The sequence below is a fragment of the Maylandia zebra genome, linkage group LG4, assembly GCF_041146795.1.
Source record: "Maylandia zebra isolate NMK-2024a linkage group LG4, Mzebra_GT3a, whole genome shotgun sequence".
Classification (NCBI taxonomy): domain Eukaryota; kingdom Metazoa; phylum Chordata; class Actinopteri; order Cichliformes; family Cichlidae; genus Maylandia; species Maylandia zebra.
This window is the reverse complement of record NC_135170.1, coordinates 9,758,006-9,785,025: the sequence shown is the minus strand read 5'-3', so window position 1 is coordinate 9,785,025 and position 27,020 is coordinate 9,758,006. Positions and strand designations below refer to the sequence as shown.

Sequence of the window (27,020 nt, the reverse complement as noted above, 5' to 3'; positions counted from 1 at the left end):
GAAGGGGGTGGGTAGTTAAGAAATTCAAGAGATAATCATGCAAGTGGGTTTGCATCTCCCGTGCTCTGAAAAAGCAGAGTGGGGGAAAATGATGCGTTAGAAAGATGGAAGTTATCAAAGTTGAGATTGTGTATTAGATTTGCTCTGTCTTTAGATGCTGCGAAAGTGCATAAGAATCTCCTACTTCTGGTGTTTGGTAGTTCTCATGATGAATCATCTGTTGTGCGCGTGTGTGTGTGTTTGTGTGTTGCACCACTGTCGATAGTGTGCAGATTGGTAAGCTGCATAGAGGTAACCCCCTCCGCCCTCTGTTCTTGACAAGCGGATGCAAGTGTGTGTTTGTATGTGTGTGAAGAGTACAAAAAAAACTGAGGAAACCATCAGCTCGGACCACACAGAGATGTGATAGGAAGAGGCAGACAGGTCATTAGAGAGAGAGAAAGAGAGCATCAGAGGAAGAGAGACAAACAACACAGAAAGCAATAAAAACGAAGCGAGGTAAAAGTTGGAGTTGAGACAGAGCAGTGATGGCAGGCAACAGATGCTGTTCTTCAAAAACAAAACAAAAAAACCCTGAAGTAATAGGTGAGAAAAAGACACATGAGCACGACGGAGAGTAATTTTTTAAGAGGGGGTGTGTGCTATTATTTTTGTACTGTATTCATGTATGTTTGCACATGCATGAATGCTTGTGCATGTGTGTGCGTGTGAGGTTAGCTGTTGAGCCTCAAGTGAGATAGGAGGCATTGAGCCTGAAATGTGTAACACCTGACCCTGAGTGCAGAAAAAAACCCGAACAGCTTAAATCCCCAGCACACCACGAGAAAGAAAGAAAGAAAGAAAAAAGAAAGAAAGAAAATAAACAGCACATACAGAAACCAACCAGCATCCACAATACAAAGCACACAAACAACCTGAGCAGATTACATGCACAGACAAAAACCACAGCCTGCACTCAGTGCAAAGACAAGAATACTCCACAACTGGAGCACCAAACAATCGCAGATGATGAGGTTTTCTGTGCAGCAGTTCATTGCCAGAAGAAAGACTGTGGGCTGTTATAATGTGGTACCGCTGTGTACAGTTTGTCTCCCAGCCACAATACACAGTGATTTTTTTTTTCTAATTGTGAGCTGTTAGCAACCACAGCAGACAAAACAATACGCGTAAGTAATTTAATGGATTCAGAAAGTATTTATATTCACAACTAAGTGATAAAGTTGATTTATTTGGTAGGAATATAATAAAAGAGAGAAGAAAATGTACAAATGTACAAGTTTGTATGTCTTCTTTTATGAAAGTGTTTGTTTTCTCACATTTGGATGAAACAGCATTTATTTTTTATAAATGCTGTTTCATTTCATTCATAAATGGGGATTGGATTGTAGGGCTGTGTGTGCATAGGGCATGTTTGTTGGGTTCTTCTTTTGTCTTCCATTTGTACAGTTTCCTCACTTTTTCAATATTTTAAGGACATGCTGCACTCCATGCTGTTTTCAGCTAATATGGTAACTCTTTGTGAATCACCTTGTTGGTGCAAAAGTACTATTTCTTTATTTTAAACTGTGGTACTGTTTGCATTTTTATAAATTCAAAATAAGAAATCAGAACAAATTATGTGTTTCTGTGAAAGGCTGCTTGCGGTTTTTGATACGGGTGACACAGGCGGTTGTCCGGGGCGGCAAAAAAAAAAAAAATTGCTCTTATTCATGCTGCCCCAACATCAGCCAGCGCATACTGGGAATGGCATAGGCACCGATTGGTTTTCTATCGCCCATTTGCTGGGAGTAAGGGCGCCCTCCGTTTGCGAGGTGCGCCTGCTGCTTGCGGCACAGGGAGGAGAGGGCGGGGCGGCGGGGGATTCTCTGGCTGGCTGGAGCTGCATCTAATAACCAACTCGCAAAATAAAACAAAATAAAAACAAACCAACAAACACGAAAACACCAGACATTATGATACAGACTTATAATTTGCACCGTTGTTTTTTCTAAATTCTATGCGCGAAAAGTGAGCGCGAGAGCCCTCAGTGCGCCTGCTTGCTGCTGTGCTGAAGTCAGAATAAACTTTATTGTCATCTCCGCTACATACAGTACAGTATACAGAGAGACGAGACTACGAGGCTCGAGTTACAGCAGTGCAAGTAAACAAACAATAAATATAAGAAGAGTAAGAAAATAAATATACACTTTAGGACTAGGGGTAAACGGATCAATAACAATTTAAAATTTAAAATTTACAGTTTGATGATTTAAAGTTTCACACACGACCTGTCGAAAGGGGAGGGTGCCCGGCTGCTTCCAAAAAGAGCACATTTCAATCCTAATGTTGTAAATCCAAGCCCATTATGTATTCATGATTTGAATCCTGGGTTGTGCAAAATCCCAGAAATACACCTTAGACAAAGTGAATCTGTGAATTAAGGTGTAGGTGTATTAGGTTATGTTGTGGTGATCCTCGGGTTGGGGGATGGGTGTTCGACTGGAGTGCAAAATTAGAGGGAGGGAGTGTTCGCCCAGGGTGCCAAACAGGCTAGGACTGCCACTGCTGCTTGTAATAATGGGCCTAAGTCTGTTCTGTGCAGACACAACACTGATTCATCCACTGAGTTAGGAGCTTTTTTATGCTTGAATGATGGCTTAAGAAACTGGACTGGACTGAAGATGAGTGGGAAAAGCAGCCAATGTCCAAATAAAATTTTCGAAATTTTTCAGAAAGACCACTTAAAAATGACAAGAAAGTCTGTCTCATAAAGAAATAGGGCTGGCTCAGGATAGGACTTAGCAGAAAATTGTACGTGTTATTTAGTGCTAAGTAACTCACTAATACCCACACAGCAGGACATATTATTTTGTGGATAATTTAATTTCTCTTGAGTTGGATTATCCACAGAGACCTTTAAATCTGCCCTAACTCAGGGTAAATTACTCGGGATGTTGAACTGGGTCAGAGCACATTACTTACACCAGCTAGTCTGCCCTAACCTGTGCTGACAGAGGCCTTGGTATGTGTAACAAGCACCAAAGAAAATCACAGCAGTAACTCCCTGAGATAGTGGCAGTCTGGTGTAAACGTGCGTTGCCATTTTTTAATTATATTCAGTTATTGTGCATATTCTTTGATTTGAATGTAGAATGAATCTCTACTGAATGTAGTAGAGATATAGAGTATTAGAGCATCGTACAATAATACTGCTACTGCAGGAACTAATTACACTTTAGAATGTGGACTTAATTACTTGTACTGACCATGTAAATGAGACCTTGTCTGGCTGAGCCATTGAAGGTAATAGGCATCCAGTGTATTTGGGTCAGTGCCAGTCCTCCAAGCCCAACAGAGGGCAGTCTAGCACTCAGTCGGCTCCCAGTGTGGCTCCCAACATTTAATTAAAATCATCAATCATTTTTTGAAGGTTTTAGCACAAAGACCCAGTCCACTGTGTGGAGACCAAAACATAAGAAGAGGTACAAGGCAGGTTTCAGCCTCAGTAACATTAAGGTGAACCTTTTTATAACTTACACTAAAGGTGGGAAGAACTAATAAAGAAGGGGTTATTTTTTTCTATAGTTTCTTTAGATTATTTCCAAAAGCACTGAGCATGGGTGAGATCCATCTTTTCAGTAATAAAAAAAGTCAAAATTTGTTACACCTATAAGTTTATGAAATCTAATACAGTCCACAACAGGCCTATAATTAGGGATGGAATTTGAGAACCGGTTCTTTTAGAAAACCAGTTCCTATTAGTCCAATTTCTTGGAATTGTTAATCTGCCTGTTAAGATAACCCAACAATATGAGCGGACATTTAGGGTAATTTAGGTAAGATCTTTTATAATCTGTAAAGATTTTAAAATTCATATGCGTCCAGGTCACATTCATCTTTCCATGGGAGCAAACTTGCCTTCTTTCTCAAGCATACTGTAGTTGGGTGATATCGCAGCCACTTTCAGGGAGTACTGAATAACTGGTCAATTATTTCTTCAAACTATCTTTGCATCTCCACATGGAGACAATGTAATTATCCCCCACTAACCTCCCACCCGGTAAGCACTGCCAATTTACTGTTAGCTTCTGTTGCTATGCATGAGCAAATTTCCAAATGCGCTGTAATTTTTTCAAACAATGGCCATGGCTCATCTTAATTACTAAGCAAAGTTTTGAGTCACACTTGATTTCTTTATATTTCAGAGGAATGTCGTTGTACTTGTTTTTTGTTTGTTTGTTTGTTTGTTTGTTGAGTCACTTAACACCACCCTATGACTCATTCAAGCATAAATGGTCATATCAAGGAATCCAAGGACCAGTGTTACGGCTACACACAACAGACAACTTAGCAAAGAGGTATTAAATTTCCCACATGTGGGACTAATAAAGGTTATCTTATTAGCTGAAAAATTGGCATATTTCAGGTTGGTGTGCAGCGTGTCCTGCACAAGTGTGTGTGTGTGTGGGGGGGGGGGGAGGCAGGAATATAGCACATGAACAGTCTGGAAGTCATGTCCTTAAGGAACAGGGAAAAACCAGCAAAACCTGACATAAAACCTGAGAGATGCATTTGAAATTTTATGTTTAAACTGTCAGTGAACAGGGAAGATGAGGAGTGAAGAACAACATGAGTGACTACAGCCATCATTAAAAAAACGGTGGAGGTTCTGTCATGGTTTGGGGCTCCGTTTCACTCAGTGGTGTTGGAGATGTCATCAAAATTGATGAAATTACACAGAAAACTACTTTAGGTTGAATCCACTATGGAATATACTTTATTGTCTGATTGACAATGGAATTATTTTTGTGCTGGACAATGAACCCCAAAACATACCTGGATAGAAAAACACACAATGGAACACTATCAGTCATGGATTGGCCTCCCCAGAACCAATCCATGAGTCAGTAGATACTCAACATAATTGAAGCAGTGTGGGATCATCTTGACAGAGGACATAAGAAAAAGGCAGCAACATCCAAAGAAGAGCTTTGAATGTCCTTCAAGAAGCCTGGAGAATTATTCCTGAAGATTACTTAAAGAAATGACAAGAAAGTTGCCTCAGACAGTTCAGGCTATGTTGAAGAATGGTGGTCATACCAAAAGTTGACTTTCAAGCTTGTTGGGTGACTCAATACACTCATGTATTTCAGACCCAGCAACACGCTCAGAGAGAAACTGGTTCACCCGAAAGACAAAACGCCAAAACACAAACTTAACAATGTGGTGTATGCTGTACAGTGCAGCGAGGAATGCCCAGACCTCTACATTGGAGAGACCAAACAGCCACTTCACAAGCGCATGGCACAACACAGAAGAGCCACCTCCACAGGACAAGACTCAGCAGTCCATCTGCATCTTAAGGATAAAGGACACTCTTTCGAGGATGCCAATGTTCACATTTTGGACAGAGAGGACAGATGGTTTGAAAGAGGAGTGAAAGAAGCCATCTATGTCCACTGTGAGCGACCATCTTTGGACAGAGGCGGGGGTTTACGACACCAACTCTCTGCCATCTATAATCCAGTTTTGAGATCCCTTCCCAAACGCCTTAACGCCCACTCACATCCTGGGCCATCTGACCTCAGGAATTCGCATGATAAGGTGGGGCCAGGTTTCACAATGAACACACCCGAAACTCTGGCTGATTGGGACCCATGCCCAGTTTCCCACCTTGGCTCAGGCGATTAGAGGATCATCAGGGGGTCCTTTTGTCCCTCTGTGGGGGGTTACTCCCACTAGGCTTATATCTGGGACTCTCCACCATTTGACCTTAGAACTGAAGAAGCTTCTCGGATGAGAGGTGAAACGTCTTCAAGCAACTTAAAGAAGTCCAGACGCTTTTCTTTGCAAGCTCCTTTGACTACGATGACCTGGATGACTGAGAACCTTCACAGACATATTTAGGAATAATTCTTGCAACCATATCAATGCAAAAAGCACCTAAAACACTGCAGCAAGTCAATCACTTATTTGTAATCAAAATGATCATGTTTTACTTAAGGAAAACACATATTGTGATAATCCATATGCCTTTTTATTGATACATTAGTTGCACATAAATGCTGTCAGCATTTATCAAAAGACCACTGCTGTATCTGGAATAACAGTAAGAATTCTCTGTATAAACGCACACTTTAGTTTGGTTCATTTTAAGGACATCTTGGAAGTTTGCCTAATGGAGCTTGTAAGCCAGTTAATCTTAGGATAAATAAACTTATCCTGCAAAGATTCAGTCTGACAGTTTGCGCACAAATGTGTGTTCATTCTCTGTAAATCCACCCTTTGATCAGCTTCATTTTTGTCTTTTTCTCTCTCTGTTGCACAGCCGTTTTCCACGACCGTCCACATTTCTCACTCCACTACATCCCATCCACATTGACCTTTTTGCCTTCGTGTTCTATTTATTACCATTCATCTCTTTTCTATGCTATTTAGGATTTTCTGTGTTTTTTCTTTTTATTTATTCAGAAATATCCTGTTTGTAACTAGAACAGCATAATAGTACTAAATATTTTTTCCCCACCTTTCACCATCCTGGGTACTGTGACATTGCTTCCACTCATCAACACCCTTCCTTCCATTTGTAAATCTTTACCCTTTATCCTTCCTGACCGCTCTTCTCTTCTGTGTTTGTCTCACCTGCCAATTAACACATTTTCACACCTGATGGGATTTCTCACCTCACTGCCATTAAAATCTGTGGCTAGACTGATAAGCATAGAGATCTTACAGAAAATGATCAAAATTGTGCTCATCTGTCCCACTTCCCACTCTTTACCTCTGATGAAGAGGAGAATAAGTCTTTTATGTGACTGCAGTCACACTGAGTTAAAAGGCACACACGGAGATGAATGCTTTGCTTAATAAATCTGAAAAAACGTCACCTTTCAGCTACGCTGTGTTCTGACAGAATCAAGGAGAGGTCCACAGAACATTCAAGGCCTTGTTTGATTGATTGATTGATTGATTGATTGAATCTTTATTTTGAACATGTTGAAAAAGTATAAAAAAAAATAGAATTAAAAGAGACAAATGAACAAAGCAAACAAAAGGAAAACGAGCAACCACAACTCCAAATAACGTCCATGTTCAAAAAGGAGCAGGAAGAAGCATAAGCTTATTTAATCCCACCCCTTTTCCACTATCTAGTATCAATAGACTACAGAAATACCTCCTTGTAATTACATTATATGTTATGTGTAATTTTTTTTTTTTTTTTTTTTTTTAATATATACACATATATGTTTCTATCTATCCATACCTACGTATATACACACATACGCACATATACACATTTTCAATAACCCCATTAACACCTGAAGGATACACAACCTACAATTTTATATATATTTAATATATATATATATATATATATATTTTTTTTTTTTTTTTTTTTTTTTTTTCCTCCACTGATGTGAGGAACATTGAGTTAGGGTTCCTATCAATCAGGTTTTCACTACATTCTACTGATGGCAGTGACTCAGGAATTTGTTCTGCCAGTTTTGGTCCAATATTTACAAAATAATGATTAAAGCTGTTGACCTTATCAGCAGTGTTTTCCATAATATTGCCATTATCGATAAAGTATTGTGGATAACTTTGTTGTCCAGAATTATTTTTAATGATACCGTTTAAAACATCCCATATTCCTTTCATATTATGTTTATTGTTGTTCAATATTTTACTATAATACTCCTTTCTACATACACGTATAATATTGGTCAACTTATTTTTGTATTTTTTATATTTATTTTCAGCTTCTTTTGTTCTTTGTTTTAGGTATTCCCTATAGAGTGTATTTTTCTTTTTACATGCATTTTGTAAACCCTTAGTGAGCCATGGTCTATCTGAATATTTGTGCTTTCTGTTGTATTTTATTGTTGGACAGTTTTTATCGTACAACTCCATGAATATTCTTAAAAATATGCCATATGCAATATCAATATCAGCTTCTTTGTACACCTTGTCCCAGTCCTGATTTAATAGATCGTTCTTAAATGCAGTCATAGTTTCTTCTGTCCTTACACGTCTGTATCTCAGTTGTTCTTCATGCTGATTTTTCTTATAATTAGTGTCATAAACTGCAAAAACTGGTAGGTGATCACTGATGTCATTAATTAATATTCCGCTCACAATGTTGTTTTCCATATTGTTAGTGAAAATATTGTCAAGTAAGGTGGCACAATGTGGTGTAATTCTGCTAGGCCTGGTTATTTTAGGATGTAAACTCAAACTGTACATAGTGTTTAGGAATTCGTCGGTCATTTTATGCTTTTTTGGATTCAGCAGGTCAATATTAAAATCACCACAGATAAACATAACTTTTTGATTTGTTTTAGAGAATATTTCCTCTATGAAGTCATTAAATACTTGAATACTAGAGCCAGGTGTTCTATATATACAGCTAATTATTACATTTTTTTCTTTTTCCTTATAAATTTCAATTGTTATACATTCTAGTAAATTATCAATTACAGTTGTCATACTTTCTACCACCTTGTAGTTTAGGTTTTTATCCACATACACAGCTACTCCCCCTCCACTCTTGTTCCTTCTATTTACAAAATTCACTTCATATCCCTCCAGTCCAAAGTCCATTCCTTTCTCCGCATTGATCCATGTTTCAGAAATGGCAATAATTCCAAATGGATTTGTCAACTCATTTAGATATTCCTTTATATTGTTGAAGTTGGCATACAGACTTCTGCTATTAAAATGGATTATTGATAATTTATTTTCCGTGTTGATGGTGTGCTTAAACTGTTCATCAGTGAAGTAGCAGCAGTTACAGCTGATGTTGTAGAAGAAATTATTTTCCGGGTCTATATCCTTTTCTAAGTCTAGAACATTATGGTCTGTGTATCGAAATGTTCTCAGTTCCAGATTATCATAAAGAGAATTCCAATGAGTCATGTTGATATTGTTGCCGGATGCAGATGAAGTTCTTTTGGACTGTGCCATGTGTTGTGTTGTGTGTCACGTCACATGTGTATTCATACCTCCAGAGTAAGTTGACCTCAGTATTTGTCCAGCTCTTCCATATTTCTGATGACCAACACTTTGGCTTGTTCCGGTGTTCCATTGAGTTTAATGAATACTTTGCAGTTGGTGGTCCATGTATTTTGAATTTTTCCCTGTTTCTTCAAGTAACGTGCTTTCCTGGCAATGTCCGCATTTCTTTTTATCAGATGTTCGTTCATGAAGACATCGGATCCTTTCAGTTTCCTTCCTTGTTTTAACAGTGCTGTTTTCTGTTTTCTGTTTGCAAATCTCACAATGATGGCTGGTTTGTTACTGTCATTTTTTCGGGGTAGAGGGTGGCAAGCCTCAATGTTGTTATAATCCACTTCCACACCTTTGGACCGTAGAAAGGTAACCACTTGATGCTCCGTGGAGTTGACATCTTCCTCTCCTGGCCCTCCTACATTGTCAGTGGCGACCGCCCGGGCGTATGACCGGGGTTTGATGCGAAGCCCCGTGATGATAACATCGTTCATCCGGGTGTACTGCTCCAAATCTGCCACTCTGTTCTCCAGGTACGCCAGCCGCCGATCCTTCTCGGCGTTCTGGATGCGGAGAGCCTTAACTTCCTCGACCAGGTCCAGGATGGCTTTCTGCTGCAGTTTGACAGTAGAAATCTCCTCTGTCATAAACTCCAGCGACTTCTTAATATCGTCTCCTTCCTCGGCTGACAGAACTTTTTTCGGGCCCATGCTGAGAGACGCTCTCGTAGCTTTGCCGTGACGACCGGCTAGCTACTTCCCAGAATCCTTTGCGGTTAAATCCATATGTAGTTGAACTCAGTTTATTCAAATAAAACCAAGTTTCATCTCCACTCACTCACCTCTTCCACCATCTTAGAAATATGGTATCTAACCAGATTCTTACTCTGGATGGCATTACCTTGGCCTCCAGTAACGCTGTGAGGAACCTTGGAGTCATTTTTGACCAGGACATGTCCTTCAACGCACATATTAAACAAATATGTAAGACTGCGTCCTTCCATTTGCACAACATCTCTAAAATGAGAAATATCCTGTCTCAGAGTGATGCTGAAAAACTAGTTCATGCATTTATTACTTCCAGGCTGGACGACTGTAATTTATTATTATCAGGAAGTCCTAAAAACTCCCTGAAAAGCCTTCAGCTAATCCAAAATGCTGCAGCAAGAGTCCTGACAGGGACTAGAAAGAGAGAGCATATTTCTCCTGTTTTGGCTTCCCTTCATTGGCTTCCTGTTAAGTCCAGAATTGAATTCAAAATCCTGCTCCTCACATACAAGGTCTTAAATAATCAGGCCCCATCTTATCTTAATGACCTTATAGTACCATATCACCCTATTAGAGCACTTCGCTCTCGCTCTGCAGGCCTACTTGTTGTTCCTAGAGTATTTAAAAGCAGAATGGGAGGCAGAGCCTTCAGTTTTCAGGCCCCTCTTCTGTGGAACCAGCTTCCAGTTTGGATTCAGGAGACAGACACTATCTCTACTTTTAAGATTAGGCTTAAAACTTTCCTTTTTGTTAAAGCATATAGTTAGGGCTGGACCAGGTGACCCTGAATCCTCCCTTAGTTATGCTGCAATAGACATAGGCTGCCAGGGGATTCCCATGATGCATTGAGTTTTTCCTTTCCAGTCACCTTTCTCACTCACTATGTGTTAACAGACCTCTCTGCATTGAATCATATCTGTTATTAATCTCTGTCTCTCCTCCACATCACGTCTTTATCCTGTTTCCTTCTCTCACCCCAACCGGTCGCAGCAGATGGCCCCGCCCCTCCCTGAGCCTGGTTCTGCCGGAGGTTTCTTCCTGTTAAAAGGGAGTTTTTCCTTCCCACTGTCGCCAAAGTGCTTGCTCATAGGGGGTCATATGATTGTTGGGTTTTTCTCTGTATCTATGAAGCACCTTGAGGCGACTTTTGTTGTGATTTGGCGCTATATAAATAAAATTGAATTGAATTGAATTGAATTGAATTGAATTCCACTGGAAAAATTACTATTTCAAAAATAGGTTTCTAATAATAATAATACAAGCATTATAGAGATGTCTTTCACTGCAAAGTCAAAAGGTGGAGGCTGGCCTGTCCCACTGTCCCAAGGTCCAGCAGAAAATTGAAAGAAAGAAAAAAATCAACTTATGCTAAAAATAATTTATTAACATGGACTCTCTTCTTGGATTCAAACCACTATCTACTGACTGAAAGTCCTGTTTTAGCTTTTCAGCCATAACAGCTTCCTCCTGGTTTAGTTTAACTTTATGCTTCCTCCCTAACTTCCTGAAGTCTTCCTGTCAGAATGCCCAAATACCCATCTTCCCCCAGTGGCAAACAATCCTAGAAAATTATGTTGAAGACAGTGGTAATCTTAGCTATGTTAAAGGTAAAGTGCTAAAGTTCAATCAAGTCTGACGGTAACATTAACTTAACCTTGGTGCATCGATAATAAACCGATGTTTTCAATTTAGTTAAAGTACTCTATAAATATATTGATTGTATAGCACTTTTCTACTCTTAAATGAGCACTCAAAGCACTTTTATTACAAGCCTACCTAATTACACACACATACTTTTTTCCCATACCTAAGCACTCTGTCTAACACACAGTTCAGTGGATACATCTTGGAGTTCAGTATCTTGCCCAAGGATACTTTAACATCCAGACTGCAAGAGCTGAAAAGCGAACCAGCAACTTTCTGGGAGACGATGTCCCTACCTACCTGCTGAGCCACAGCCTCCCCAAAAGTGCTAGGTATTTCACAGGTTTCAAAGCAGTACTAACAGGGATGGAGCTTTGAGGTCCGAACAGGTGAAGCTGAATGATTTACCTAACCTCTCTTAGAGATGTCTTGCCTGCTTCTTCCTCCTCCATTAAACCTCACTGTGCATCACTGACACAAACTACGACCTCATGTTGACGACCCCACAAAACAGTTCACCTTCATTTTAAATTGTGCCCACAGGATGAGTGCCCATTTTCCAGACTTTCACTCTACCTTAAGCTTTTGCTTTTTAGTCTTCCCTGCTGTTTTTCTTCTTTAGCATCTCTCCTTTATGTTTTCATACACGGGCCCACGAGCACACGGTCTGGTTTTGTATGCTGCTAAGCCAGGTTAATGAGACAGATGGCAGGGTGGGCTCCATGCGGCAGAGGAGTGGCATCGATTTCTGTGACACTGGCTGCCATGAGAGCATATGTCACACGGGCGAAGGTTTCTGCCCCCTCAACTTCTGTTCCTTAGCTTGTGATGACAAGAGCAAGGAGATAAAATGTTCAAATAATAATAGAAGAGGTGATGTTAATGCAGGGAGAGACATCTGATATTGAGGCTGCTACCAGAAGGGAAAATACACGTAAAAAAAAGCAACTTTAAGAAAAAGAAACTGATAAGGATTCTATTCATGGAAAGAAGCCGTTTGTGCTGTTTTCTTCCGTACACATTAAAGACTCTCTATCTTTTCTATCTATCTGTGATGCTGGAATCCATACAGAAGGCTAATTTACCACAGTCTGCACAGTTCCCATTCTGCCTGGCATGCAGTCACAGCTCTCATCTGACTCCTCATGGTGATTATCACCTTAAGATAGGAGGGGATTGCATCAACATACCATTTTAATCATCAACTCACATCTCCTCGTTCCGTCCATCACCTTCTCTTTTCTCCACCAGTTTCTCTGTGTCTTCATAAGTCTGCAGTTTGTACTTTACCGTTTTCCTTTATGGCCCTGGGCGGTTATTGCATCAACCTGATTGCCTATGCAGTGAACAGGGCGAGAAAGATAAAGTTCATGCCTTCCTAGTGCTTTCAGCTAAAGTCACCCATTCCTGTGAAATGAGATTAGACTGAACAGTGGTTGTCATTTCTGCTTCTTAGCTTTGATCCATTTTTACTCAGGCGAAAGCAGAGACACCTCAGGGGTCCTGCTTGGCTGGTGGACTGCCATGCTTCAGTCAACACCTCAGAGGTCTCTGACAAATGCTGGTGCCCAATCTGCATTCACAACAGGGGTGCATACTGGTTCGCTACTGTCTATTCTTACATCTCTACATGGGTACATTGGTCCAAGGCTTAGGTTTTCTTTTTAGCATCTAACTCACACTCACGCTTAATCACAGTAATAATGCTTCTTTTTAAAACAGCATTTTTAAAAAACTCTCCAGATGTACACTTTTGGACAGTTTAAGAAATATTTTCTGTCATGTGCGCACTGACTATGGCGGTGTAGACAGAGAGCAGAGATCTATTTGTTTGCAGAAAATAACGAATACAAGGAATTGCAACGGCTTCAAATAAAATCAGGGTGTTTCAAGAACCTTCGCTGTTTCCCCCTCTGTCTTGTTTCAGTGTTATTTCTTGTTCTGTTTTCTTTTATTTGTCATCTGAAATGTGTTTTTATCTCTGTTTAGTATTTGTGTTTTGCTTCCTGTTTTACTTTGAAGACTGGTTTTCTTTCATATCCTGTTGTTTTGTTGTCTGTCTCTGTCTTCCCCTGATCTCCTGTTTGTTTTCACTGTGTTCTTTCTTCTTGACCAATTACTACAAAATGTATTTACAGTCTTTCCTTTTTTCAGTCTGGTTTGCTCCTGTCTGTGCCTTCATATTTTTTACATGGTTTTAGTTGGACTTTTTTGTATTTAAAGTGGAACTTTGATCCACCACAATAAAGCCTCACCTTTTGTTTAATATTCAGCCTGAAGTGTAGGTCCTCTATCCAACACTCAGGACAGTGAAAGAAGGAAGAAATTACAAACGGTATAGCGTTGTAAAAAAAACCCAAAAACAATTAGATGCTAATTAGAAACGGTATCGATATTAACAGTTCTGTTTTAACCTCCTGTGGTTGACACTAAACTTTAGTCAGGACATAGGGTTAGGGTTGACCCCTCCACTCACTAGCAGCTGAACACATTAACGGTAATTGAGATTGAAAACATAAAAAAATATTTTATCAGGTATTTCAGTAAAACTCCAGTTTCAACAACGCTTTAGTACTAAACGGTTACCATAAATGTTAACCTGGCAAGTGCACATATTATCTATTAGCCATTATTTGACACATATAAATCCAGCCTCAAGCTAGTGTACTGGTTCTAGTGCCCTTCCCAACCCTGGATAAATGGGCTCATCAGGAAGAGCATCCAGCGTAAAAAACTGTGCCAAATCAGACATCAGTAGATCCAAATGATGTGGCGACGCCTCGGGAAATAATGGAGCAGATGAAAATATGTTTATCCAATAGCCATCAACATTAGCCATCTGCTAAGCTATTGTTAAGGTAGCAGCTATGGGTAATAATAAAACAATAATGTCAATGTAGGAGCTTGGTAGCTAACATTTTCAGTCCTGCCCATTTGAAATAATGATAGTGTTCATTTAACAGTGTGAAATAATTATTTGTAAATAAATGTTTCTCTGAAAGTCCCAGACTGAAGCTGAGTAAAGTCTACTAGTTGGCAACTACATGGAAACCGTGGTAGCCGACCTTACCATCTCTATGTTTAATGAAGTAATGGTTTCAAATCATCAGTAGTGCAGCACTACATCAGACAAATTAAAAATAACTCTCTATATTATTGTCTGTGTTGTTATAATCTTTGCATGTAATTTTTTTTATTTTTTTTTTACATATTTTTATATCAAAAATAGCCTTGAAGATTTTTCTTGGTATTTGTTTTAAGTTTGTATTCCTACCAATAGTTAACTCTATGAATTATAATATTATGACATAAATTGCTTAACTAATGAAACAAGCATAGATTCTCATTCATTTCCAAAAGTCTAAAACCTGAAACTGGGTTGACAGTATTTCCAAATGTCTCCATTTAAGAAGTTATAAACTGTTTTAGTGATGCTTGTAATACTTATATGTTTCTAAGGAAAAATGCAGTAGTGTGGATTAATACTCACACAAGTTCTCTGTGAAAAATGATTCTGGCTAAAGGCAGCAAGCAGAGGCATACGTTCTGTAAGGAAATGTGTCTCAAAGTTGTCCTGTTTTCCATCGTCACTATCTTATCTAAAAATGGGGAAAAGGGTTTGAAGGTTCTCAAATTATTATATTACTATTAAATATTTACTTTTAAAGAAAATATTGGTTTCCAATAAATGTTTTTTCACCCTAAATCAAATCAAATCAAATCAAATCAAATCACTTTTATTGTCACATCACATGTGCAGGCACACTGGCACAGCACATGCGAGTGAAATTCTTGTGTGCGAGCCCCACAAGCAACAGAGATGTGCAAACACAACAACACAAACGAGCAAAATACAAGAATGGCCAACCTGAAACTAATAAATATATGTACAATATATAATAGTGTATGCATTTCTGGATGTGTATACTAAATATTTTCCTACGTGTGTGTGTGTGTGTGTGTGTGTGTGTGTGTGTGTGTATACACATTTTTACAAATTAAATAGTAAAAAAAAAAAAAGTAATAATAATAATAATAATAATAATAATAATAATAAAATATATAAAATATACAGAGTTGAATATGTGCAAAACAAGTGGCATTTATATACAGTGTGGAGTGCATAATGTTGAAGTTCCAGTAGTGAAGCTGAGGTGTCTATGACGTGTTCAGCAGTCTGATGGCCTGATGGAAAAAGCTGTCTCTCAGTCTGCTGGTACGGGACCGGATGCTGCAGAACCTCCTTCCTGATGGAAGCAGTCTGAACAGTTTATGGCTGGGGTGACTGGAGTCCTTGATGATCCTCCCCGCTTTCCTCAGGCAGCGCTTCCTGTAGATGTCTTGGAGGGAGGGAAGCTCACCTCCAATTATCCGTTCAGAGCACCGCACTACTCGCTGGAGAGCTTTGCAGTTGTAGGTGGTGCTGTTGCCATACCAGGTGGTGATGCATCCAGTGAGGATGCTCTCAATGGCACAGTGATAGAAGGTCCTGAGGATGCGGGGGCTCATGCCGAATCTTTTCAGTCTCCTGAGAAAGAAGAGGCGCTGCTGCGCCTTCTTCACTGTTTTGTTTGTGTGTACTGACCACGTAAGATCCTCAGCCAGATGTACTCCAAGGAACCGGAAGCTGCTCACTCTCTCCACAGCAGCGCCGTTGATGGTGATGGGGGTGTGTACTTCTCTGCACCTCCGGAAGTCCACTATCAACTCCTTTGTCTTTGCGACGTTGAGGGTGAGATGGTTGTCTTGACACCAGTGGGTCAGGGCGCTGACCTCCTCCCTGTAAGCCGTCTCATCACCGTTGGTGATAAGACCCACCACTGTAGTGTCGTCCGCAAACTTCACAATGATGTTGGAGCTGTTAGTGGCTGTGCAGTCGTAGGTGTAGAGTGAGTACAGGAGAGGGCTCAGTACACACCCCTGTGGAGCACCAGTGTTCAGTGTGATGGGGGATGAGGTGATGCTGCCTAGTCTGACCACCTGGCGTCTGTCAGACAGGAAGCTAAGGATCCAGCTGCAGAGGGAGCTGCTCAGTCCTAGATCCTGCAGTTTCCTGTCCAGCTTCGAGGGAACGATGGTATTGAATGCTGAGCTGTAATCTACAAACAGCATCCTCACATACGTGTCTCTCTTCTCCAGGTGTGACAGGGCAGTGTGTAGTGTCAGGGCTATGGCATCATCAGTGGACCTGTTGTGGCGGTATGCAAACTGTAGAGGGTCCAGTGAGTCGGGTAGTGCAGAGCAGATGAAGTCCCTGACCAGCTTCTCGAAGCATTTGCTTACGATGGGGGTCAGGGCTACAGGTCGCCAGTCGTTCAATGAGGAGATGGTGGAGGATTTGGGTACAGGGACGATGGTGGTAAAATTGTAAATACTGCGCGCCATCGCAGCAAACTGAAATTTGTTGCATGCTGATTTTACATGACATGATGATTTCTGAGCTGCATGCTTCTGTTCAGTATATACTGTACCAGGTATATCTGTGAAGGTTCTCAGTCATCCAGGTCATCGTAGTCAAAGGAGCTTGCAAAGAAAAGCGTCTGGACTTCTTTAAGTTGCTTGAAGACGTTTCACCTCTCATCCGAGACGCTTCTTCAGTTCTAAGGTCAAATGGTGGAGAGTCCCAGATATAAACCTAGTGGGAGTAACCCCCCACAGAGGGACAAAAGGACCCCCTGATGATCCTCTAATCGCCTGAGCCAAGTTGTGAAAATGGGTGTGGGTCCCAATCAGCCAGAGTTTCGGGTGAGCTCATTGTGAAACCTGGCCCCACCTTATCATGCGAATTCCTGAGGTCAGATGGCCCAGGATGTGAGTGAGCGTTAAGGCGTCTGGGGAGGGATCTCAGAACTGGATTATAGATGGCAGAGAGTTGGTGTCGTAAACCACCGCCTCTGTTCAAAGATGGTCGCTCACAGTGGACATAGATGGCTTCTTTCACTCCTCTTTCAAATCATCTGTCCTCTCTGTCCAAAATGTGAACATTGGCATCCTCGAAAGAGTGTCCTTTATCCTTAAGATGCAGATGGACTGCTGAGTCTTGTCCTGTGGAGGTGGCTCTTCTATGTTGTGCCATGCGCTTGTGAAGTGGCTGTTTGGTCTCTCCAATGTAGAGGTCTGGGCATTCCTCGCTGCACTGTACAGCATACACCACATTGTTAAGTTTGTGTTTTGGAGTTTTGTCTTTCGGGCGAACCAGTTTTTGTCTGAGCGTGTTGCTGGGTCTGAAATGCACCAGGATGTCATGCTTGGAGAGTACTACTGTATACTTATTTGAAAAAGGAAGCTTGTGTATCTGATTGCACGACCAGCCACAAACACTTTCTCACACTGATACCATTGTTATTCTGTACCGCTCATATGAAGCTGAAACCACCAGTTAGCTTAAGCTAGCATCAAAAACAGCTAATCACTGTATCTAAAGATAATAGAATCCACCTGCAAAGCTTATTAGCTTATTTGTTTACAGTATAAAAGCATTACTGTAAGTAATATATTCAATTTGATTCAATTCAGTTTTATTTATCTAGCAAATTACATCAATAGTCACCTCAAGGCATTTTATATTGGAAGGTAAAGAGTCTAAAATATTAAAAAGAAACCCCAACGATCATATGACTCCCTATGAGCATGCAGGCAAAAGTGGGAAGGAAAAACTCCTTTTTAACAGGAAGAAACAGGCTCAGGTTATATAATTTTATTCACTTTAATAATGATTTTAATGATTATTTATTTAAATAAAATGTGGGAAAGGCATCTTTGACCCATGTATATATATATAAGTGTCCATGCTCACGTGCAGTGATGGGAATAACAGCGTTACAAGTAACGGCGCTACTAACGGCATTACTTTTTTCAGTATTGAGTAATCTAACTAATTACTTTTTCTATCGTTACAACGCCGTTACTGTTACTAACAAGAAAATGCGGTCCGTTACTATTTTTCAACAAACAGACGGTTGAAGCTGTCTTCAGCTTACCGCATCTTATATCAGTAGCTGTCAGTAATCTGGGCACTACAGCTTTAAGCAGCTGCGCGCGCTCCCGCGGACTGCAATCACTTTCTGGTAGACAAGCACTTTTTGGCACAACACCTGGAGCTAAGGGGGAAAACAATCAAATGAGCGCTGCCGTTTGACTGAGGAAGAATAAAGTCGTGGTAAGCCAATCACATGACCACTTCAAGATGACAAAGCAACAAGGTGATATATACCAGTTTTTAAATTGTGTTGATAGGCCACGTAAAACCAGAGTCATGATAAACAATATATATGTGGTTTTTTTCCTCAATAGTTTCGTCACGTTTACTGTCGAAGGACAGCACAGCGAGCACTCTCTGCTTATGAGCAAAAAATAAAAAAACAAAACAAAAAACAGCCTGTTCGTGTTGATGGAAAAATGTAACATGTCGACCAATCAAAATTGATATGGCAATGTGACATTTGGTTGTTTAGGAAGAGGGGGAAGTTTTAGGAGTGTGTGAGAGAGAGAGAGAGAGAGAGAGAGAGAGAGAGAGAGAGAAACAGCAGAAAGAGAGAGAGAGCGAGTTTTGAGATGTGAGAGATTTGTGATGTTTAGCGTGTTTGGAGTGTTGTTTTGTGTAGTTAGTGTGTAGTTAGTGGGTAGTTTTGTGTCGTGTGTCAGAACAATGAGGTGACTGCTGTCTTCAGGTAAAAAACAGGATGAGCGAGACACCTGCTGCTGTCAGACCTGCAGGTATCAGGCTGTGATTTTCTCCTTTATAGTGGACAGAAATTATTTTTTGGGAGTGGCACAAATAATTTGTGTGGCATCTTATTTAATGCCGAACAGCTGATTGTTCTGTAAATAGTTTGAAATGTTTTTTTTTAAGGGTAAAAGGTAAATGGCTGCAAATAACTTTGTTGTCCGCAAAACTTGTGCATAGGATTTTAAAATTGACAATTTATATTTGCATCTAAAGTTATGAAATATGATTCAATAAACATGTTTGTGGTTGTTACAGTAAAAAATATAACTTTTTCTACTCAGATTTTATATTTTTTTTGTCTGATTTTAGATCAGTTGTGTTACTACAGTATGTCAAAATGAAAACATAACTGTAAATTCAGACACGTGAGGTTGTGCTGAAAAGGATGATACCAAACGAAGCAAAGTAAATAGTTTTTAAAGGTGAAATATAGAGGAAACATCAAACGTAGTCAAAAATGGCCAATTATACCCTGGGCCCCAGAGGGTTAAACATTCTTTTAAAGTAACGCAATAATTACTTTTCAAGTAATTAATTATTTTTAGAATATTGTAACTCAGTTACTAACTCAGTTACTTTTTTGAAGAAGTAACTAGTAACTTGGAGCAGCAGCTGCTCTACTCTGAGCCCCTCCTTGATGGCCGAACTTCTCACCCTAGGGCCTCCAGCTTGCACTGGAACGGTTCGCAGCCGAGGTGAAGCAGCGGGAATGAGGATCAGCACCTCCAAATCTGAGGCCATGGTTCTCAGCCGGAAAAGGGTGGAATGCCCACTCCGGGTCGGGGATGAGTTCCTGCCCCAAGTGGAGGAGTTCAAGTATCTCGGGGTCTTGTTCGCGAGTGATGGGAGAAGGGAGCCGAAGATCGACAGACGGATTGGGGTTGCAGCTGCAGTAATGCAGACGCTGCACCGGTCCGTCTTGTTGAAGAGGGAGCTGAGTGTAAAAGCGAAGCTCTCAATTTACCGGTCGATCTACGTCCCTACCCTCACCTATGGCCACGAGCTGTGGGTAGTGACCGAAAGAACGAGATCGCGGATACAAGCGGCAGAAATGAGCTTCCTCCGAAGGGTGGCTGGCCTCTCCCTTAGAGATAGGGTGAGAAGTTCGGCCATCCGGGAGGGGCTCAGAGTAGAGCAGCTGCTGCTCCACATCGAAAGGAGCCAGCTGAGGTGGTTCGGGCATCTGACAAGGATGCCCCCTGGGCGCCTCCTGGGTGAGGTGTTCCAGGCATGTCCCCCCCGGAGGAGGCCCCGGGGCAGACCCAGGACACACTGGAGAAATTATATCTCTCGGCTGGCCTGGGAACGCCTTGGTGTTCCCCCGGATGAGCTGGAGGAGGTGGCTGGGGAGAGGGAGGTCTGGGCCTCTTTGCTTAGGCTGCTGCCCCCGCGACCCGGCCTCGGATAAAGCGGATGAAGATGGATGGATGGATAACTAGTAACTATAATTAATTACTTTTTTAAAGTAACTTGCCCAACACTGCTCACATGTGTAGTAGGCCTACACATCTACAGGCTGACATCTGTTCCCATTTTGCTACATATGGGGAATATTTTCCATGAAATTTCTGTTACTCAAATCCAAGTTCTGTCATCGGATGTGCATCCAGGTGGCTCATTGTAAATAAACAATGTCCCAGCAAAGATGTGAAGTGTGAAAGAAACAGAATGATAGATAACAATGAGATATAAAGCAGCCATAGGTCCCACTGATACATATTTTAAGGGATGTTACCGAGCAGAGAAAAGTGGGGTGTGAAATTGAACAAGATAAAAATAGAGAAGGGAAAAGTAAGAAATGTATAACCTACTTTTTTCTTTCAGTTTAAAAAAACTAAGGTAAAGGAAGAGGAAAGAAGAGATTAAAGGGAAAGAAGGGGATTAGTGATGCTGCTACGCAATGATGAAGCGATTGTGCTTATGTAAGAAGGAAGAAGGATCGCTTTGATGCAAGCAGGCAGGGTTTGACTTTCTGGACGGATACCAAGCAGGATAACAGTGGCTGTGATGTTGAATTTTTCCTAGTAGAAGAAGGGCATCACTCTGTTTATTAGGTTGTATGATGTGTGTTGATGTGTATGCTTGATAGGCTCCATTTTTGTAGAAGCCTTAGCATTTGTGTAAAGTGCCCCTTGGCCTTGTATGTCTATTCATCCATAAATGAGATCATGTTCTTTTCTCAGTTGTTATTCTTCATCATATCTTATCAGTGTTTATGAAGTCTCTGATCTATAGACTCGTCCAGTCTGTATTTACAGAGACCAGGAGTCTCGTGTTAGTACCCACCCCTCACAGTCAAAGTCCTGGTGAGATCCACATGTAAGGAAAGGTAATGATCTTGATCTGCTCAGACAGGTGCCGTGTCTTTAACATCCATTAGCCCAGATCTCATCTATACACTGCATCGCATTACTTTACACATGAATGACTTTCCCAATCTTGTCAGAAGCATTAAGTCTCATGGCTGCAGAGCTGCGTTTCATCAATGTGGATCTGCAGTTGGTCCATGCAATGCAAGAATTGCAGCATGCCTTCATTAAATTAAGCCACAGACATGAACTGAATATCTCCCAACAAAGGTTTTCAGCTATACAATATGTGAGTGATTGTGTCTTGAGACATAGAGATACACAGAACTACTGGTACATTAAGGATAACTGTTAAGGCCATGGGGTTGTGTTGTGTTTTGAATTTTTAGATAACTTGAACATGACGATCACTTCACTGTCCTCAGTCACCAGATCTCAGTCCAATAGGCATTTTTGGGATGTGCTGGAACTGGAGATTCTTATTATGGATGTGTAGTCGAATGACACTGTCATGTCAGTATGCACCGTGTCTGTGTCGATATGTTGAATCTTTGCTTTGAAGAATTAAGACAGCTCTGAAGGCAAAAGGGGTCCAACCTAAAACTAATGAGGTGTAACTAATGAAATGACCAGTGAGTGCACTTTGGGGTTGTTTCCTGTTTTGCTTGGTCTTGTTTAGGGTTTCACTTCCTCTGTGTCTGATTGGCTCCTGTTTCCTATCCCCAACTACTCTAGTTGGTGTGTATAAATAGCCCTGCCTTTCTCTTTGAATTTTGTGCTTCACTTTTTCCTCCCATGTGTTCCCTTTCCTCATGCTTCTTGTCTGTGTATTTTGGATGTTTGCTTTTTAGAGTTTTACACCTTTATGCTTTGTTTGTTCTGGACTTAAGGTTTAAATAAAGCCTGAGGTTTTTGTTCTGTTTTTATTTTATGGTCCACCTTAAAACATTTCAGTCATTTAAACATGACAATTTAAACATCTGCAGCAACAAAATTGTACATACACATTACATACAATCTTTGAATAATATTGACAGAGGATATTTTTCTTGCTTTTCTAAGTTGAACTTTCTGGGGGCTTTATCCTAACTTCTCTCATCTTTATATTGTTGAAAGCTATACAGTACTTATTTTCAATAAAAAACACATATGGAGATGCATGTCCAGCAAAAAAGAAATCAGAAACTTTCTTAAAATTCACATTCATTTACAGTAATTTCCACTAGATAAAAATAAGCCAGGACAAAAAAGAACTATATATAACATCACGGTTGTGATCCTGAGAGGGTGCCTAAAGCTAAGTGCTGACTCAATCATTTGAGAATAGCAAAATCCTGAAGAAGAAATTAAAGGCAGCTAGTGTATTTTAAGATTTCCACGCACCAGAAAGTGGCAGAAATGCAAACTGTAATCAATTGTTCATGGGGAATAACTAATAGCTCTACACCCAGAATTATGCTTTAACCAAAGAGGGTCACTAAAATCTGTACATGGATTTTACTCCCAAATGACTAAGCTTTAGCTCAAATACACTCAAATATTGCACAATACCCTCCAGCTATATTGCACCATGGCCAATTTTAAGAAATACCCAGAACACTCCCCACCCCACCCATCCCTCTCATACAGAAACAAAAAAGAAAAGCAAAAGAAAGAAAATGTTAAAAACAAAGGAGCTTGGCCCTAATCCAGCTTTTCATATGGATCAAAAACAGTGTTGGTTTATATTGCACTTAATGATAGTCCTGCAAGGGTGGATTAATTCTGGACTATATTCGTGTATCGTGTCTTTTTCTAATCACTGCCTCTCAAATTCAGTAGAAAAGTTCACAGAGTGAACACAGGCACTTAGGAAAAGACAAACACAGAGCTCAGAGTATCCAGCTACACTTGCACTGCAGTATTTAATAACCTGATAGCAAATGCTGTTGTAGATCTACTGCGGTGAAACTACAGTTTAATGAATGTGGACTACAAAAAGTGAGCCTTTCATATGTCTCTGTGTGTGCTCTTGTCACCTTGTTTCACAGACTGTAGAAACATGGGACAAATCAGCAGCGCATTCCTGGGGCTTCAAATACCGCTATTTCAAAGACTTTGGTGTGTCACATTTATGCAAGAGGTCCTTTGACATTGGCATGTGACACAGTGGGTTATGGCTGTAGTGAGATGGGTCTGTCACTTCCAGCTTGTCAGAATAACCCCTTGGTGTCACATTTCAACATACTGGATAGAGTCATTTTTCACTCTGCAGAGTTATTGTTGTGAAGGAGAATATTTTAGCCCACACGCCAACCTTTTCCTGCACCCACCGACTAGTTTTAAGTACCCGAACCTAACCAAGTACCTTTGGTGCTAAACTAAACCAGTAAGTGAAGAAAAAAACAAACACAAAAAAACACCAAGTGAAAATTAATCACTAACTAACAAAGTGCAAAACACCCATGCAGTGCGAACTTCTTTCATATTGCATCACATCACAAAAGAATGACCTTACTGGACTTAAGACCAAGTGTATCATGTTGTTCAGACAAATGGAAAACACTACAATGGGTCAAATGTGTTCACCAGCAGGTGAAATTAACCTAAGCCCTTAACACCTAGTCGATCGTATTTGATAAATGAGTGCTTCTACACTATCAGTTTGATTTTTGATTTTTTTTTGCCCCAGAAACACCTAAATAAATTGCACAATACATTTTTAAGCAATAAGCTGCCAATAAATAAATATAAACCTATAATAATTGGCAGATTTAGCCAATATAATACAAATTTAAACTCATATATGTGGAGTAATACCTTTTTATTTGTCATAAGATTTTATAAACACTCCATTTTCAAGAAATGTGACTTTTCTGGCACTTATTTAACAGTTCAGGGTTTAAAGGGTTAACAATGTAGACTAGAAATGTGTCTTTGATCATTTTACTATTAAACAGATTCTAGCAATGACGACTTAATAAATACTGATACATTTTATGTGAATACTCAGAGCCTAACATGAGTCTTATTTTCATCTGTCCCTTTGGTTTGAGTTTTCTGTTTTTGCCACCTTATTTGATCACTAACACACCAAAGTCAGCTGTCTGCAGAGAGGAATCCTAATGGAAGTAATCTGTATCTTGCTGCTAAGCAGCAGGTCCTGGCTGTTTCCTAGATGCCTGATTTGGCCCTCACAGCTTCATGTCATTATTCTAGAAGATGCTAAAATGTCTGGCTGTTGTTCTCATATATGCTCTCTGAAATTCACTCTTTCATACACTAAAAGGGAAAAAAAAAGATGAAGCTGGTTTTGTTTAACACGGCTTTGAAGGAAACTGCTGGATTGTGTATCCTGACTTCTTTTCCTCCTTCTTCTGAATGAACATGTTCAGTGTGAAATTGCTAATTACAAAGCTAGATATAAAATAACGCACATGGGTGTGAAATGTATTTATCTAAAATGTTATTTCTTTCCGCTCTCCTCTTCTTTAATAATGTTGCTCTAATCCTCCCTGCTTTCTTGTTGCTCTCTTTATTCTCCAACTCCCACCGCTTGTCTGTCATCTCCACAATCCTCTTCATTCATCTCGTGGCTCAGAGTAAAACGTCCCCGCTTATTGCCTCATAATAGACACACGTTCATAAAAAGGGCCAGTCTGAATACACACTCGCATTTTACTAATACCCACAAATTGAGATTTGATTACTTACACACACACACACACACACACACACACACACACGCACACACACACACACACACACACACACACACACACACACACACACACACACACACACACACACAGCCAAATCCTCCAGCCTCCTTGTGAGGACAAAAATGGGCTGTGTAGTCATGATGCCGATTGTTAATCACATCTCACGTCTGTATTAATGTTTCATTCCTCAACTCATCTCTAGTTTTGCATCATGTGACCAATGCAACTGCCTGTCACTCACCTTTACGTACTGATTTTGCAGTTCGCTGAAGCAACAAAGTCGCACGTCCTTGGTTTCCGAATGCTTCACACTACCTCCGCTTTGTCATCGCGCACGCTTGATGAGCAGCTTAATTTCAAGGAATTATTATCCTGTTGTCTCTAAACTGCAGTGACAGCCTCATCACATTTAACCGTGAGTCCTTGAAGGAGCAGTCGGGACAGAGGCAGGGAGCCAGAGTGCATTCTGCCGCAGCCGAGAGAGATGATTTAAAAATGTTGGTTGAAATAATGCGCTTCATGATTCACACGGATGCCATCAATGCATGAATAATGTATTCCTGCATTACTAACCCTAACCCCATTAACTTTCTACCTTCAGCACAGCGCCCCCTCTTCTTTCTTCACTCATAAACTCATCTTCTCTTTTGCTCCTGCTGCTTCTGAGAGCAGGGATTTGTTTTGCAAAGTGAGGCAGCATAAAACATTTCACACACTCTACACAAAAAAATTTATTCTTGGCTCTCATATAACATGAGACAACAATTTTGATTAAAAGGCAGCCAAAAATATAAAAATCATTAATCATTAAGAAAAACATATTTTGTATAAACCGATTGTATACCAGTCAAGTAAATTTCATTTGGCCAGAGTCAGTTAAAGTTTTACAGTGTACTTATGTAACAAAATTACACTGAAAATTTACATCTAATCAGATTACTTAAAGTCAGTGTTATAAGATTTTATCAACATTTAGGGTATAAATGTTGAAAGGTACAGATGAGTTTTAACGTTGTAGTTAGTCACAGTTTATTGGTGTAGTTGGGTACTTTTTTCCCCCCACTGCTGATGGCTGTTTCCCGCTTTATTAATACTAGACAAAAACATTTACAGGTTATTTTTGAGTCTAAAAGCAACTTAAATCATCTCATCGAAACACCAGGGGATCTAAATGTAACGTTAAATCCATAAATTAACATTATTATATTTTAAATTTTTGTCTTATTAAGGGTTTATCTGTTCAAAACTCCCGGCCTGGTGCGTGTTTTCACTAACAAGGTGTATTCATGTAAACCTAATATTTTCACTTACACCCACTCAGTAAACACTGTCTTGTTCAGATTGGTTGGTTTATAAATAAGTAAGTCTGTAAGTCACGACAGAGTAACTGAACAGAAAATCATGAGACTCCCTCACAGTATACACATGTGTAATTGCACATTAATAATATTACCATATCATGCCTATTCTGTGATAAAGACCGTCATGCTTGATCAGCACAGGTGGGTGTTATTGTTGTGCTACTTTGTACTTTATAAAAATGTAGAGCTGTTAAATCCTGTTAATCTCTGTCATGGGTGACTTTCCAGAGCAACACCAGACAATTCACACGCACTGTTTGTGTTACACTTTACTGTTTAACTTTACTGTAAAAGGCACATGCTATTCCAATAATGGGCTAAACTTGAAGCAATATAACAACATACAAAGTAAGTAAGACTTGAAAACAGATGCTTTAATGCTTTAACACAGAATCTATTTAGACGTTTGCAGAACAATCCCATGGAAAAGTAAACTCACTTTTTTTCTTGCTTTAAATCAATTAGGTTGAAGATTAACTAATGTAATAATTTAACTAATTGAATGTAATTTCCAAGTGGACATA

At 40.0% G+C, this 27,020-nt stretch overlaps 1 protein-coding gene across 3 annotated transcripts in view; it reads left to right on the top strand.

Moving 5' to 3' along the window:
• plppr2a (phospholipid phosphatase related 2a) overlaps positions 1-27,020 on the top strand; it is a 70,515-nt gene that overhangs the window by 26,980 nt on the left and 16,515 nt on the right. The gene's annotated exons all lie outside the window — the stretch shown is intronic.